Here is a 16,031-nt window from a genome sequence, read left to right on the forward strand (position 1 = left end):
TACAAGTTATCCGAATTTAGTGCCGCATTATAACGCTAGGTGGCAGGGGTGTTCGCTAAAAGTGTTGGTAAAATTAGGTAAGCAAACCCGTGCCGGGGTTTTTCGACTTTTTTCAATTTTCTGCCGTATTCATAAATCAAACTTAAATTTTTTTTAAGACTGATGTTTGCTATAAGTCCAGGTATGTACCCGATACATGCCATTCCATCGGAAGTCTCGCTAGATGGTAAGATTTCCCCTGGAAGACTGACTACATAGTGATGCTTCCTTCGGAAGACTATACAGTGGGACTCCCCCCGGGGACGTTTCAATATATAGCTAGTCTTCCGTGGGAAATCTCGCTATATATAGCAATTCGCCCCCATTCCTAGCAATGCCTCCCCCGAATAGTTTTTTAGCTCACCTCAACGAAGTTGGGGGGAGCTTATGTGATACCCTCGGCGTCGGCGTCGGCGTCGGTGTCGGCGTCGTCGGTGTCGGCGTCGGCGTCCCAGGTTAAGGTTAAGTTTTTTGGAGCAGTTTTCTTTTTAATTACTTCTGTGTCCTATATTGATTAGACATGCATGGAAGATGGTTTTAGTGTGTTTTATTGTACCAGACAAAGTTTCAGATGCTGCAATTTCAGCAAAGGAATGACCAGGTTAATGTTTTTGGAGCAGGTTAACATTTTTGGTGCAGTTTTTGGTGCAGATTTCACTTCCAAGTAACTATAATCCCTATGTTGACCAAACTTGCATGGATGATACATCTAAGGATGCATACTACCGGGTTTGCTTCGGATGCTGAATCTGACCTACATTTTCCGGTTGAGTGAACAGGTTAAAGTTTTTGGTGTAGGTTTCATTTCCAAGTAACTATAAGCCCTATGTTGACCAAACTTGCATGGATGATACATCTAAGGATGCATACTACAGGGCTTGCTTCAGATGCTGAATCTGACCTACATTTTCCGGTTGAGTGAACAGGTTAAAGTTTTTGGTGCAGGTTTCATTTTTAAGTAACTATTTATCCCTATGTTGACCAAACTTGCATGGATGATACATCTAAGGATGCATACTACCTGGCTTGCTTCGGATGCTGAATCTGACCTACATTTTCCGGTTGAGTGAACAGGTTAAAGTTTTTGGTGTAGGTTTCATTTCCAAGTAACTATAAGCCCTATGTTGACCAAACTTGCATGGATGATACATCTAAGGATACATACTACCGGGCTTGCTTCAGATGCTGAATCTGACCTACATTTTCCAGTTGAGTGAACAGGTTAATGTTTTTGGTGCAGGTTTCATTTCAAAGTAACTATAAGCCCTATGTTGACCAAACTTGCATGGATGATACATCTAACGATGCATACTACCTGGCTTGCTTCGGATGCTGAATCTGACCTACATTTTCCAGTTGAGCGAACAGGTTAATGTTTTTGGTGCAGGTTTCATTTGCAAGTAACTTTAAGCCCTATGTTGACCAAACTTGCATGGATGATATATCTAAGGATGCATACTTCCAGGCTTGCTTCGGATGCTGTATCTGACCTACTTTTTGTGGATGAGTGAAAATGTTAGTTTTGATGCATGTTTCATTTCCAATAAACTATGAGCCCTATAATGAGCAAACTTGCAAGGATGATACATCTAAGGATGCACACTAATGGACTTGCTTCGGATGCTGAATTGGACATACATTTTTCAGATAATAGACAAGGTAAAAGTTATGGTTGCAGGTCTATTACCAAAAACTATAAGGTTTACATAACATTGTATAAACCAAACTTGCACAAATGCTGCATCAAGAGATGAAAACTCTCAAATTTGCTTCAGATGCTGGATTTTCATTACATTTTCATGAAGATGAAGTAGTTTAAATTTTTATGTAGGTCTATTTCAAAGTATCAGATCAAAATTGCTTTTAAAAATATTTTCATTTTTGGAATGTATACTTTTTGTTGGTTAATTTTGTGACTTTGCCTTACTTAAAGACAACATTCGTTGAGGTGAGCTCTGTAATCTCTGATTACCTATGTTTTTAAATCGTAAAACAATGTTTATATATAATAACGTTTTCAGTTTTTGAAGAAAATTTATCCGTTCTATCAGGGACCTATATACTATACTAGTATATAGGTCCCTGGTTCTATATGAATAAATATTTAAATAATATTATTTTAATAGTGTTTTATAATTAAATCATTTTAACCATTTAGTTAAACATAGATAATCTTCAAGGGTACATATGGATAATTTCTCGCCGCCCCCCCACCCACCCCCTTGGATGCAGTCGCCCGCGTGGCACTGTGGTTACGGCGTCTGCTCTATAAAGAGTCACGAAGTACAGTAGTAAGGAGTCGACCAACATGTCGTGGGTTCGAATCCCACTATAGGATGTGGAGTTCGGTCCTTCGGATGAGATCTAGACCGTATTATCCGAGGTCCCGTATCGCAGTAGGTGCTGGCACGAAAAAAGATCCCTCACTGCTCAATGGCTACAAGTGCCGAGTATATAGAACAAATTTGCAGCTCTCCACCGGCAAGAGGTGGCTTCTCCATTTGAGTGAAAAATTCTCGAAAAGAAAATTATACAATGTACAATCACACCACCAAAGTCTCAATATATATTCTGACTTCCGGGTGGACGACCTCCTATGAGGTAAGTTTCATCGGTAGAGGGGAGGGTGGCCAAGAAACATTTTCCTAAACGTAACTTTTTACTACGGGAAAAGTTCAGCGAAAGGCTTGTTGCCCCCCCCCTCCATCCCTTACAGTTTTTGTTGCAGTACTAATAGTCAATCTATATATAATAAAAGTCATGTACTTAGTGGCATATGAGTAAAATTTATCTTTGAAAAAAGTTGACGACCCCCCCCCCCCCTTCACCACCACCAAATAGAATTTTCGAGTTTTAAGATTTTTTTTAGCTCTCCCGGTTGATGGCAAACACAGTGCGTACTAAAGATATTTCTTTCTTTATTGAAAAGTGCTATTTTAATATAAAATATTAACGCAGAAAAAAAGAAAAGGGTGTTTCAAGTATGCCTTGGTGCATGTAGTCTGGTTCCGACTTCGCCTTCAATGCGCAGATCTAGAGGGGGGTAGGACCCTCTGGAATTAACAAGATTACTAAAACAAGGAAAAAAGTTACCCCCAACCCCCATCCCACCTCCCACGAAATAGAATTTTGACGTTTGAGCGAGTTTAGGTTTTTTCTTCTTTTTATGCTTGTCAAGAAATTTCTGGGATTGGATTTTTTTTAACTTGGTTGCCCCCCCCCCCCCCTCTGGAAAAAAAATTCTGGATCCGCGCCTGCCTACCCATAAAGCTCCTCACTCCTTTGCAAAGCCCTGTCCCTAGAATCACGCGTATTATCAGTTACTATCTGTCGTGAAATAAAGTTCAGTTCAGTAGAAGGTTCTGAAAAACAACCCAATTTATAAGGGTTATCTAGTATCAAAATATTTAACATTTTTATAACAATTAAACTGTAATTCAAATATCCAAAAAATAACTTTAGTAGAGTTATATTTTTCAGGCGAGAGAACAGTGACGTAGCATCGTTTTTGAAAGTGGGGAGGGGGGCAACAAGAGAATATTCAAGCCACCCGGCTGAAAACAACTTGACAAGCGCAAAATAAACCCCAGGAAACTGTCCAAACTTGAAAATACATAAGCGTCGAAACCGGGGAGGGGGGAGGGGGGCTTAGCCCCAACTTCTTTCCAAGGATAGACTTAGTATAGACATTGAACATTCCTGCGTAGGTTTAGGTTTAGCCCCCCCCCCCCCCCCCCACTTCCCATGGACACGATGCAGTAAAGGTTTAAAATGGGGGAAAGTGGTGGTATTTGGAAAAAAAAAAAAACTTTGGCACTGGAGTTCGAACCTTCAACCCATCCCTCCTCACGAAATAGGATTTTTGTGTTTGGAAAATGGACATTTTTTTTGCTTGTCAGGTTTTTTTTTTGAAGGTCTAAAAAAAATTCTTACACTTACCCCCCCCCTCCCCCACTTTCAATTAACTTCCGACGCCAATGAAATCCTATTTCGAGGGCGGTGTGTGTTTTGAGTTAGATTCAATTTCTTCTATAGAATCAAATTTAAATTTTCTACCTATTATACGTACTACATTTACTTATTTGACCCTTCCTCTTACAAAAAGTGGGTCGGCCTTTAAATGAACATATTCAGTATAGTATAAAGTTATGTCTGAAAAAAAAGAAACCGCTATTTCTGTGTGCCTAGAGAAAATAAATATGGAGTTTCCATTATTGGATCGGGAGATCGGATCCGGCCTTCAGAGGTTCGATTGATAAAGTATTAAGGCGTATTGAAGAATCTCAAATAACCCGACCGGGGATTGCTTACCTAGTTTTACCAACACTCGTAGCGAACACCACGCCACCTAGCGTTATAATGCCGCACTAAATTTTGACGGTTTGACAACTTACATTCGTCTTCATTGAAAATGCTTCATTGTTAGCGTGATTGAATTAACATTCGTAGTAGAGATAATGCTAATAATTTATTAAAGAAACTGTTTAAGTTTAAAAAGAAATAAGAATGAATTTACAAGAATAAAGCAATATAGAAGTAAAGACAAAATGAAAAATGATAAAAGTCAAAGTGAAATGTAATAAAGACGAATATGAAAACAATAAAGTGACATATAATTACAATAATAACAAAGCATAAAGAAGTAGGCATAATAAGAATAAAAGCAAGATACATAGACTTTTGGCGGTAATTCCCTTCCATAATATTCCATGGGCATATTTCAAACTGATCTGGAAGTCTCAACCAGTAATTCTCTATTATGCATTTTACCCCAACATCTTGAGTCCTTGGATATATCTCAATTTTTTTTAGTTGAAGATCTCTCTCTCTCCCCCCCCCCCTCCCCCCCAAAAAAAATTGGATAAAATATTTTATTGGTTTTTCTATTTTCTGTAAGTATTCATATACATCACAAATACAGTACATAAATAAATATTGATAAATTATGGAAAATCCTCCATTGATAGATGGTGCCAGTTACAGATCATTCTCACACCTCCCTGTGTTTGAGTGCAGTGTAGTAAATCTACCAACTGTCTCCTCTTATTCTTATTATCAGTCAGATCCAGAGAAAAAAAGATAACGGCCTGTCAAAAAGATAGAAATCTAGCAGCCATTAAAGAGATGACCTTAATGTGCAGCGTTAATTTCCGTGCATACTTCGTGAACCCTGTAGTCTTTTGTGCAGTTTTTCATGCACATTCAGCAAATGCAGTTTTATTGCTAGTGGAACAGAATTTTAATTAGTTTGATCGATCTTTTCTTTTAATAGTCTCTCAAGTCTGTCTTTTGTCATGAGTTTTCATAAAAACGGCTTTCTGATGCATACAGGAATGCATTTAAGTTTTCTTTAGGTGCATAATAAGAAGATTTGCAGATGCACTCTGATATGCAATATCTGTGTATGATCTACTTTGTGGTTTTACTGTATAGATACTAGTGTCTAGCAAGTAACAACATTTTGCCCACTAGGCCACAAAACTGTATCTATTCAAAGACTTGAATTAGCCCATGTTTGAAAATTTAATTTTCTTCTTCAACTTAACTGGAGGGGAAATTGAGTTGTAAACTGAGTTTGACACATGATATGATCATAGAATAATAACCTATAGAGAAGAAAAAATACACATGCCTCATTAAACACTGCATTGAATCAGACAAATGAAAGTGTGTGAAATTGAGATTCCAGATAACCATTTAAGAATTTGTGAAATCTATTGTCTAAATATTTTTTCTACTTTGCATGTACCATAAGGTCACTTTCTAGGTCGTGGGCCCTTTGTAATCTGTGTAATTCTATGAACTTTGTGGACACAGTGTAAGGTGATTGTGTAGAGGCTAAGGCCCTCAGAGCTCCAATCCAATATCAGGAATCAATCACAAGTAAATGGAATGCTACTAGATAGCATTAAAAGTCCCTTTATTCTCTTTACTTTGTGGTTTGAGGGATTCTCTTCAATTCCTTTGTATTTTTTTCCTGCACACAAATTACTTGGAGCAGAAAATAAGTGAAATGCATTGAGCACTTTTTGATGATTCAGTCAAATCTTCCATTTCTTGATTTGCGATTTCTTTTTTGTTTAGCTGCCAATGAAGTGGAAACGTGGTTAAACTCTCATTACTAAATTACCAATTAAATGAAGACTAATAAAGTGTTTGTTGAACAGAGAAAGGTCGCAATTCAATGAAACCCTCACAATGTGACAGATCGCAAGTAGGATGACAATTACATCTTATGCAAGAGAGATCTTAAACAAAAAAGACAAATGTTAAGTTGATCTTGTTGCAAAGAAAGGTTCTTTTATTATTGCCAATTTGCTTGAAGGACTGAACTGAATGCAATGAAAATGAGACAACTTCTCAGGATTGGCTGTGATGAGTTGTTTAAACTTGTTCGTCAAGGGCCACATGTCCATCAGTTTCTATCTTTTCGACTTTCGGTGACCTTTTGCTAAAATTAGTAGTTTCATTTCCTTGTATTTCTGGCTAAAACTGACATCCACTGCCTTGACAGGCAAGATCAAATGCGCTCGAGCTGATGCATATTTTGTCAATTCCAAAGTTCCTCTAATGTAAATATTTTGTTCTTATGTGCCTTGTGTCCTGTTTTGTTTATAAGGTTGAATATGAAAGGCAATTAAGGTATTGATAAGTTGTTTGAATTATTAATTAATTGGTACGTAATCCTCCCAAGAGTGTTCTGGGCTGTGAACTAGATCCACTGTGTTAGGTGAGTTGGTGTCTATATGTCACAAGAAAAGGTAATTAAGTACTCTAATAGGTAAAAATACTAGCAAGTTATTTTATTATGATGTGTACCACGTACTGACTTAAAAAAGTATAATATGTATCCTGATATTGCCTTCACCCACATATCTTGATTTCACCCGCATATCGAGAGTTGCCTGCATGTCACAGTGGTAAGAGCATCTGCTCAAGAGTTGGAAGTAAGGAGTTGATCCACATGTTGCGGGTTCGAATCCCACCGTGGGATGTGGAGACAGTATAAACCGAGGTTCTGTGTTGCAGTAGGTGCTGGCACAAAAAATATCCCTCACTGCTCAATGGCCGTAAGTGCCGAGTATAGGACAAAATTTGCAGTTCAGCTCCAACAGCAAGTGGTGGTGTGCCCATATGAGTAAAAAAAAATCTCGAGAGGGACGTTAAACAACATACAATCAATCAATCACATGTCTTAATTGACTCTAAAATCATTATTATTGACATTTTACATTTTAGTTGCTTTCTCAACAACACAGAATGTTATGATTTTCATGTTTTTTTAGGGCCTCACTTTGTGGGTACATTATATTGACCAGCCAGTCTGTCTGTCCGTCCATCTGATTGCTTAATTGTTTTATTGGAGCATATTTTCTCTTTCCTTGGGCTGCCAATGGATTCAAAGTTCACACATTGACAGAGTTCCTATTTTTAGAGGGTGTGCAATGTCCTTCAGCCAAGTTTCCAAGTTAGTCAAAGGTCAAGGTTATAAGAAGTCTGTTAAATTCTTTTATTGAGCATTTTTTCTCCCATTGGCGCTTTCTCTGAAGGTCGTAAGAAAAAGTGCCTTCCATCATGTCTTTTGTCAAAAGTGCATAAAAGGGCCCTTTGAGATATTCCCATCTTAACAAATTCTAGTTTATTTTTAGCAGCAATGCAAAAAAGGTACCTTTTTTCCCAAAAGAAAGGTGTAAATTTCCCAATTTCCATCCAGAGTAAAATATTAATTAAAAAATAAAAATCCATCCATCAAACCTAATCGCAAAAAAAAAAAAAAAAAAAACCCAAACAAAACACATTTGCAAATGAAAGTGAAACTGTACTACTATTTTATTAGTTCGCGCCAAATGCATTCGTAAACTGGTTCGGGGAACCAGGTTATTGTTTTTACAAAAATGTATACAACTATGAGTGCAGAGTATCTTGTTATGTAGTTTCGACAAAAACCAGCATTTTGGTTTCAAAAATAGACATTTCATTTAAACATTAGTAAGCTGCACCTAGAAACATACCCGCGCTTCGGCATGTTCAGTCTCGCGCTGTATTGGTAAGCAAAGTTGCCCATGTGATCGAGGAAATTCGGGACTATGTGACTAGCGACTGTCACGCAGTAAGACATATAACCGCAATATCAACACTCAATGATAGTAATGACAAAGCTAATGTACTTTCATAAATAGCCTACTAATGTACTTTCATAAATAGCCTACGTACCCATGTTTGTTCTGTTTAACTGTTTATTCAAACCAGAGTTAGCATTGATGATAAAATGCTAGAAAAGCAAAGTTTGAGGATTTTCCTTAATGAATTTGTGTTATCCAACTTTTCCCAAAATGACGAAAATTTTCCCAATTTGAACGGCCCCGGCCCCAGTCCCAAAAAGTGGTGTGAGAGCCCTGCTGGTTAGAAAAGAAGAGATCAAATTTGTTTTAAAGTCGATACAAGATGTGTTTCAATTGATCAAATTTGGAATAGGTGGTTTGAGGATTAAAGTTCTCTGTAGAATGTTCAAAGTTGGCTTTTGATCTGCAGATGTGATTTGTTTGTCATTATAATAACATAAAATACCTACTATTGTCATATGCTGTTTGTCAAAGATTCTAACTACAGTAAATTGGCCATATCGCATTTCAACCACAGAGTATTAGAGGTATTGTGTACCACGCAATCATTGTAAGTTATTTTGAACTAAGATTTGGATTTTATTTGAACTGTTTGAATCATAGGACCATTCAAGACTTGGATAAATTGTCCAAAATCGGTTTGCAAGGAGAGTTGAATTTGAGTCTTGGGAATGTTAAATTGGTCATTTATAAACAATTGGCAGTTAATTTGTAATGTGAGGTTATCGTTGACTATCTTGACCCTGTCACATTTTGTGTTGACGCAGCACAATTTTAACTGATAAAGTTTCAAGGGAGATGTCAACACCTCTAAATTAAAGTTTTTCTTGGGTTGGATTAGATTTAAAAGTCCTTGTGATATATGTGAAAATCTTGTGACATGGCTAAAGGCACTATTGAACTTTATTAAAGTAAACCCATGTCCTCTTATCAGTAAGAATAATTAAACCACTTTGATGTGTAATGAGATAAAACTGATTCGGTTGGTTGTTTTTACGATGGATCTTTGGAGCACACATGACTAAAAATATTTCTATTGGCAGGACAAAGAATCAAATTCTAAATATACGACTGTTTTAAAAAGATTAAGTATAGCATTTCCTCTGAGACCCAAAGAAAGGAAGTATTTGTTTTAAGCAAAGTATCTTTACTCAAAGTCAGTAGGGATTAAAGGCGAATGTCGGTTAAGAAAATTTGGCTCCCATCTCATGCAACAAGGGTCATGGGCATGAGGTGAACATTTGTTCTATGGGTTTACATATTCAGAGGCCAAGATTTTTATCAAATCAACTTCAAACACATGTCTGATGGAACATGGAGCCCATACAGCCTTTATAAATTTGTATTGGTTTGTTCAGGTTTTATGGTCAGCTCCATTATGAACGTATATAAAGGTGAATTGCGCGAACTTGCTTGGTATTTAAACTCTGCTCTCTTTCATACTCTTATTAATGTTTTTTTGGGAGAATTAAACACTGAGAGCTCGCAAAGTTTATAAAACAATAAATATAGAGACCAGTAGCTGAACTTCTGATGGACAAAAAAAGCTATAGGGAAAGACTAGATGTTTATCTTGGCCAGCTCCCCATTTGTTCATAGGGAACGTCTTGAACGGTGTGTTTAAAAAATGCAAATCTCAGCAATACATAATTAGGCTTTCTATCTGTTTCAATCTCTCTCTCTCTCTCTTACAAACACAATTTTGGTTTTATCAACATTTTGTGTAAAATTTTGTTTTTCCAAGTTAAACTTGTCATGTTTAACCAAGTCGAAATATTTGAATGGAGAGATTCATACCTCTATGTACTGTTGCTAACTACATTTGTTTAATAGTTTGATATAAAAGATACACAAATCATATTTTCTATGTTACATAAACAACAATTCAAGTTTCATTAGCAAACGCATGCAAAGGTCTCTGACTAGAAAGCACCTAAATCTTAATAGCTTTAAGTGAATTAGTGGATTTGTTAGGCGTAAGAACACACAATTGCCTTCGTATCTTTTATTGTGGTTTTGTTTGCACGGGTAATTGCGGATAAGATTTGATTTACCTGGAGTTCTAATTTTAAAGCTCCTCTCCTTGACATTGCGGAATTGTGCACACTAGGTGTGAGGTTACAACTGAATGCAAGAGTAATGTTCACAGTTGTGAGAGATTACTTTTTCAATGCAAATATTAAATTGGAGCACTATCTAGTATCTAATTTAATAACGTACATCACTTCTGGAAAAAAAGAATTTAAGGCACCAATTGTAAATTAATTTCAAGGGCAAATTTCATATATATACTAAAAGGGACTTGAAATGTGTTTGATTTAAGTTGTAAAGAAAAACTCAACTATTAATATACTCTGTGTATAAATAAAATATGCTGCATTAAATAACTACACAGCAAGCAAGAATGCTTTTACGATAGGGCTACAAAGTTTTTGATCTTTTCTGAAAAAAAAACTTGGTTGGAAGAATTTTTTTTTATCGGAGGAAAAGAAAATGTGCCCACTAAGAACTCCTTATAGCTATCTCTGTCTCAATGTTGGCTGAAAAGTTTGGAATTCCAGCGGAGTTGTCTTTGAATGTTTTCGTGGAATTCATTAAATCGTTTGTAGCTATGTAAATTTGAGAATACAAACAACCTGTTGTTCTTCATGCTGGTGCACATTGCAAGACTTTTTGTGATTTTTTACTGTGCATGTATGCAGGCATGCATCATTGTCGAAAAGAGTAAGCAGATTGGAAATTGATTCACTAAGATTATGCAAGACTTAAGTAGACTAAAGTTTTCTATGTACACAATACCCATGTCTCGCTATTCATGTAAAGTGTGATATTTTTTGTTTACACCATTACACCAACAATTTTTAAGAAGTAAATTTCTTTGACGTATGTGTGTGTGTGTTTAGAAGAGGTAAATAAATCAAACAGGCTGTGACCTGGAAAGCATTTTAACTGTATGTATACAGGCTTTACCTAGTTGGGTCACCAAGTTGAAAATCTATCGGTCATTTTGCACGAGTTCTTGATTTATAAGGTGTGTTGATCAGTAATCTAGGGGGTCTTAAGGCGTCCAAATAGTGATGATCTTGAGCATTAACAATTAAAAGTACTAGTACTTAGTACTTATAGTAGGATAAGAAAGAGTCTTTGGTTACTAATTCTAAACCATTTGTTGGTAGCAGCACATCATGCTGTACATATATTGAATTGAAGAAAATCTCGTGTAATTGAAACGTGGTGGTAGTTGAAGGGAATGGATGTCTTCAATTTATGAAAAAAAAAAATGCTATGGGGGGAAAAATCACAAAAAATATTGGCAAAATCTACAAAGGTGAAGACTGAAACTTCCCAGCTGTTAGCTACTAGGTAACCTAGGGGTACAGCTGGTCTGTCCTTCACATTTAATTTTTATATTGCAGGAGTACTAGTAGCTGGGTTTTTTTCTTCAAAAGAATTTTTGATATTATTATTTAGCATGTGTATTATTGAACTTAATTCTGGAATCAACTAAATTTTGAAAATTCTATGAGGGATATTCTGTTTCATAATATCTGTTTCTTTTTAATTCAAACAGTTTTGCATACATAATGAAAATCAATTCAATAATAATCGCTTTAAAAGATGATTGGCATGAAGCACTTATAAAAAATTACTTATTTACATACTAAGAGAAATGAACATTTTATGCCTCACCGAAGTCAAATATGATCCCATAAACATGATAATGGTAGCGTGGACATTTATCAAAGTGGAGGCAATTTTAGCGACCCAGTACTTGGTTGTCAAAGGTAAACAACAATAAGCATAAACATTCCTCATGTTTACAACAGTAGATTTCCCATTGATTTATGTAGAATAACAAAAACAGGGCTTAATTGTGTGGAAGAGTCATATGTGAATTCATTGACCAACATTCCATGATGAGTGTATGTAAAGGTCGTTCCTATTGGATAAGACAGAATGGAGGGAGGGGAAGAATGGTGTTTTGTTTACATCATTGGAACCCCCCTATAGTGATACATGTACTTCTGAAAGCTGTTGTTACCATGTCTACTCCCACACTTCTATATGCTTCATCTAGATAATTGCTTGTCTTTTGCTACCAGCATGTTCACTTGATTGCATTGAGAGAGAGAGAAAGAGAGAGAGAAGCTATCAATTGCTTGTCCTTTGCTACCAGCATGTTCTCTTGGTTGCATTGAGAGAGAGAGAAAGGAGGGATTGCATTAGGAGAGAGAGAGAGAGAGAAGCTATCAATTTATTAAATTACAGGTATTGATTTTTATAGGACATGAATTGGCCAGAGGTGGAACACAACCTGCCCAGCTTTGTCCACAGACCCACAAAATGAGGCCTTATTGGAAATCCATTCATCTCCTCTAATCAGCATGGTACAGATAAAGCTCCAAATGATTATGCAGGTAATTTTGGAAACAAAGCTCTTCCATTAGTCTTCCGGGCTGCATCTGACCCCCAGTCATTTTTTCTGTCCGATTTCAGAGATGGACATCTGGTCCAAACCAGGAAACAACTTTACATCCCCATTGTTCAAAAGAAGAGGATTGATATAAAATACGGGGAATTGCTAAACCTAACGTGATATATCATTCAAGCATGTATATATTGAAATGGCTTACATTAAAATTCTACTTTGGTTTTTTAAGCAATTGAAATTTTTGGTTTCTGTTGAGATTGAACAAGTGCAGAACAAATTGTTTTGATAAGGTTTAACGTCAGCTTATCATTTTGGAGATGCTTTTGAAAAATGACTGGTTTATCTATTTAATGAAACTGATGCAAATAAACAAATGTTTGAAGCTTCAGAAAACCTAATTATATCCTTATCTTTCTAAAAATAAGGTTAGGGAATTAGTGCTACAGGAGTCTGCATCATGTTTATGCTACAACAAAATTGTTTGGAAAACATTTGGTCAGGGCTAATCATAGAGTGCAAGTAAACATCAGATACTAAGGCTTATAGCATCAAGGAATAACTTCAATAGATCTAATTCCTGAACATATTACCCTTCACTGCTTAACTCTAGTGTCAACATGCATTTCATACAGGCCGTGTATAAGGGGGAATTCTGTATATGCTTTGATAAGGCTGAAGAAAGATTCCTTGCCATTGGTTTTGTTGTGAACAAGTTGCCTCCTTTGTTAGACAGTGGTATCAGTTGCTGTTTTTGTTTACAGTATATTGGCAGTATGAAGATTAAATACCTTATGGACCGGAGACTACAGAAAAACTGGGTATCAAGATAATCTTGTTTCTTTAGGAGGGTTTGCACTGAAATGGGTGTCACAGTATGATTTTGTGTTTTCTTCCATCCATCCTCTATTCTATGGTGCTGATGCACTTGAAAACTTAGCCTACAAGTCCTACATGGTCTAGCTCTTCATAAGAATATTTGGAAATATCAGGAAAGAAATGAATTCTTTGAAAAAGTCGTACTGATGAATTTTCTGTCACTGTTAGGATTTGTGTTTGTTTTTAACAAAGGCACACATTTTATGACCATTTTAAGTAGGGGAATTATTTGATCAATTTCAATTCAATTCTTTATTCGCTCAAAACCAGATCACTGGTACAAGAGGTACATATATACATATATACAAGCAAAAAAATATTACAGTCAAGGGTCAAGAGATAGACAAGTACATTGAATATATAGAAACTCGAAAAGAGTGAAAAAAAAAAAAAAAAAGACTGTAGTCATCTATAAAAAACACACGGAGGAATCAAGAAGGACAGACAGTTTTAAAAATTTTCTTTATAAATAGTGATAATGATTTTTGTATCTCTGCATTATTACTACTCATTAGTTCATTGAATTTGAAAGTGTTGGGATTATTACAAAATCTGTTTGGGAAAAATATTTCTCTGTCTTTTGAAAAGTACTTACATTCCATAATATAGTGATATTCATCACCAACAGTTTTAAAATCACACATAGTACATATTCTTAAATTTCTGTCAATATTATGCCATCTACCCTTTTCAATTGGCAAATGGTGATTACAAGTTCGAAGTTTTGTAAATGTAACTCTTAAATCTTTTGGTAAATTCATCAGATAGTTTTCTAAACCAAAATCTGTTTTAAAAATTCTATAATTAATACACTTGGATGAACTATAAACAATGCTTCTCCATTCTTGTTCGAATTGACATTTTAGGGTATCTTTAATGATTGACTTAAGCCAATTATAACTAATAAATGATTGACTTGTCCATACATAGGACAATCCACAAGAATTAAGTACGTCTTGTACACATTTTATCCATGGATGTACAAACGACCCATCATTATAACATCTATAAAAATATGAATAAATAACTTTTGTAAGCTTACTTTCGTGAGCTGTTAAAATTTTTGCCCAGTACATAACTATTCTTAATTTTATAAATGTAGACAGAGGGTATCTACCTGTTTCTCCATACACCATACAATTCGGAGTACTAGATTTAAGATTAAGAATAAATTTCAAAAATTTCAAGTGAACTTTTTCTATTATGTCTAAATTTTCGTATCCCCATACTTCACACGAATAAAGTAAAATTGGGTTGATGACTTTATCAAACAAATCTAACTGACAATTAATTGGTAAATTAAAATATCGAATTTTACGTAAGACTCCATACATTGCTTTTGATGCTTGTTGGGTTAAATGTTTTTTTGCATTGTTAAACTTCCCACTTCTTGACAGGAATAAACCCAGATAACAGAATTCTTTAACATTTTCAATAGCTACACCGTTATATAAAAATTTACGCTTTGTCATTGGACCTTTAGAAAAAATAAGGACTTTTGTTTTGGCTATGTTAACACGGAGTTTCCATACATCACAGTATTCAGCAAAAACATCAAGTGACTTTTGTAAATCAGAAGCAGATTCAGACATTAAGACCGTATCATCGGCATAAAAAAGTATACACAGTTTTAACATAACAAACATATCATCTTGCGTTTGTTGACTAGGACATGTAAAACCATTAATTTGATTTCTTGTTAAATAATTCTAGGTCATTAATGAACAATGAAAATAAAAAGGGTGATAAATTTTCCCCTTGTCTAACACCAACATTACACATAAAAAAGTCTGATAACTGATGACCTATTTGTACTTTTGACTTAATACCATTATACATATTTCTAATAAATCTAAAACATTTTCCATCAATACCACTTTGTAGAATTTTAGTGGTTTGAACATATTTTATTGTATAAATACTATACAAATGGTTTGAACACAAGTTCTAACAACTTACTAGGTTCTCACCATACAACTGTCAATATATATACATAGGGAAAATAAGTGAAAAGGAATATTGATGTACAAACAAGTTTGTTAAATTGAAACATACATTTGTTACATAATTATGATAAATATATAATTATATAGATATATAGAGTGTAAGTGTTAGGCAGTAATAGTTAATTAAATCTACCAGAATCTCTTATAAATTTATGAACTGACTGAAAAATATATTTATTGATTTCTACATTTTGTGACTCATCTCCCCACAGAAGTAAATGACAATCAATAATGTTCAATTTGATATTTGGTTTCGTAAGACACAGTAAATCTCTGAATAGCTTTTCTCTAGCATATTGGTACTTATTGCAGACAAAGAAAAAATGATATGGGTCTTCTGGTGTACCACATGAACAGTTAGGACTCTCGATAATGTTTCTTCTATAAAGATCATAATTTAAAATGCAATTGTGTCGTAGTTTAGTATGTATGATATTAAGTCGTCTATTACCATGGGAGAAATAAGAAGGGGGGTCTGCTGGTTTTTTATGTATGTTATTTTTAAAGCTGCTAAAAGATATGCTGTTTCTAGTGGTGATACTCAGACTATTCCAT

General features: G+C 35.2%; 2 long non-coding RNA genes across 2 annotated transcripts in view; one reads left to right on the top strand and one right to left on the bottom strand.

Annotated features, from left to right (window-relative positions):
* Positions 1–7,769, bottom strand: part of LOC134266691 (uncharacterized) — a 158,812-nt gene extending 151,043 nt beyond the window's left edge. Inside the window, exon 1 of the long non-coding RNA XR_009992021.1 lies at positions 7,709–7,769. This is a non-coding gene — a long non-coding RNA (uncharacterized LOC134266691). The remainder of the gene's footprint in view (positions 1–7,708) is intronic.
* The window catches only part of LOC134266693 (uncharacterized), a 36,553-nt gene extending 23,953 nt beyond the window's left edge, over positions 1–12,600 (top strand). The window contains exon 3 of the long non-coding RNA XR_009992023.1: positions 12,448–12,600. This is a non-coding gene — a long non-coding RNA (uncharacterized LOC134266693). The remainder of the gene's footprint in view (positions 1–12,447) is intronic.
* Positions 12,601–16,031: the final 3,431 nt, after the last annotated feature.

The sequence above is a fragment of the Saccostrea cucullata genome, unplaced genomic scaffold (assembly GCF_032062105.1).
Source record: "Saccostrea cucullata isolate Sc308-1 unplaced genomic scaffold, CSIRO_AGI_Scuc_v1 ctg433, whole genome shotgun sequence".
Classification (NCBI taxonomy): domain Eukaryota; kingdom Metazoa; phylum Mollusca; class Bivalvia; order Ostreida; family Ostreidae; genus Saccostrea; species Saccostrea cuccullata.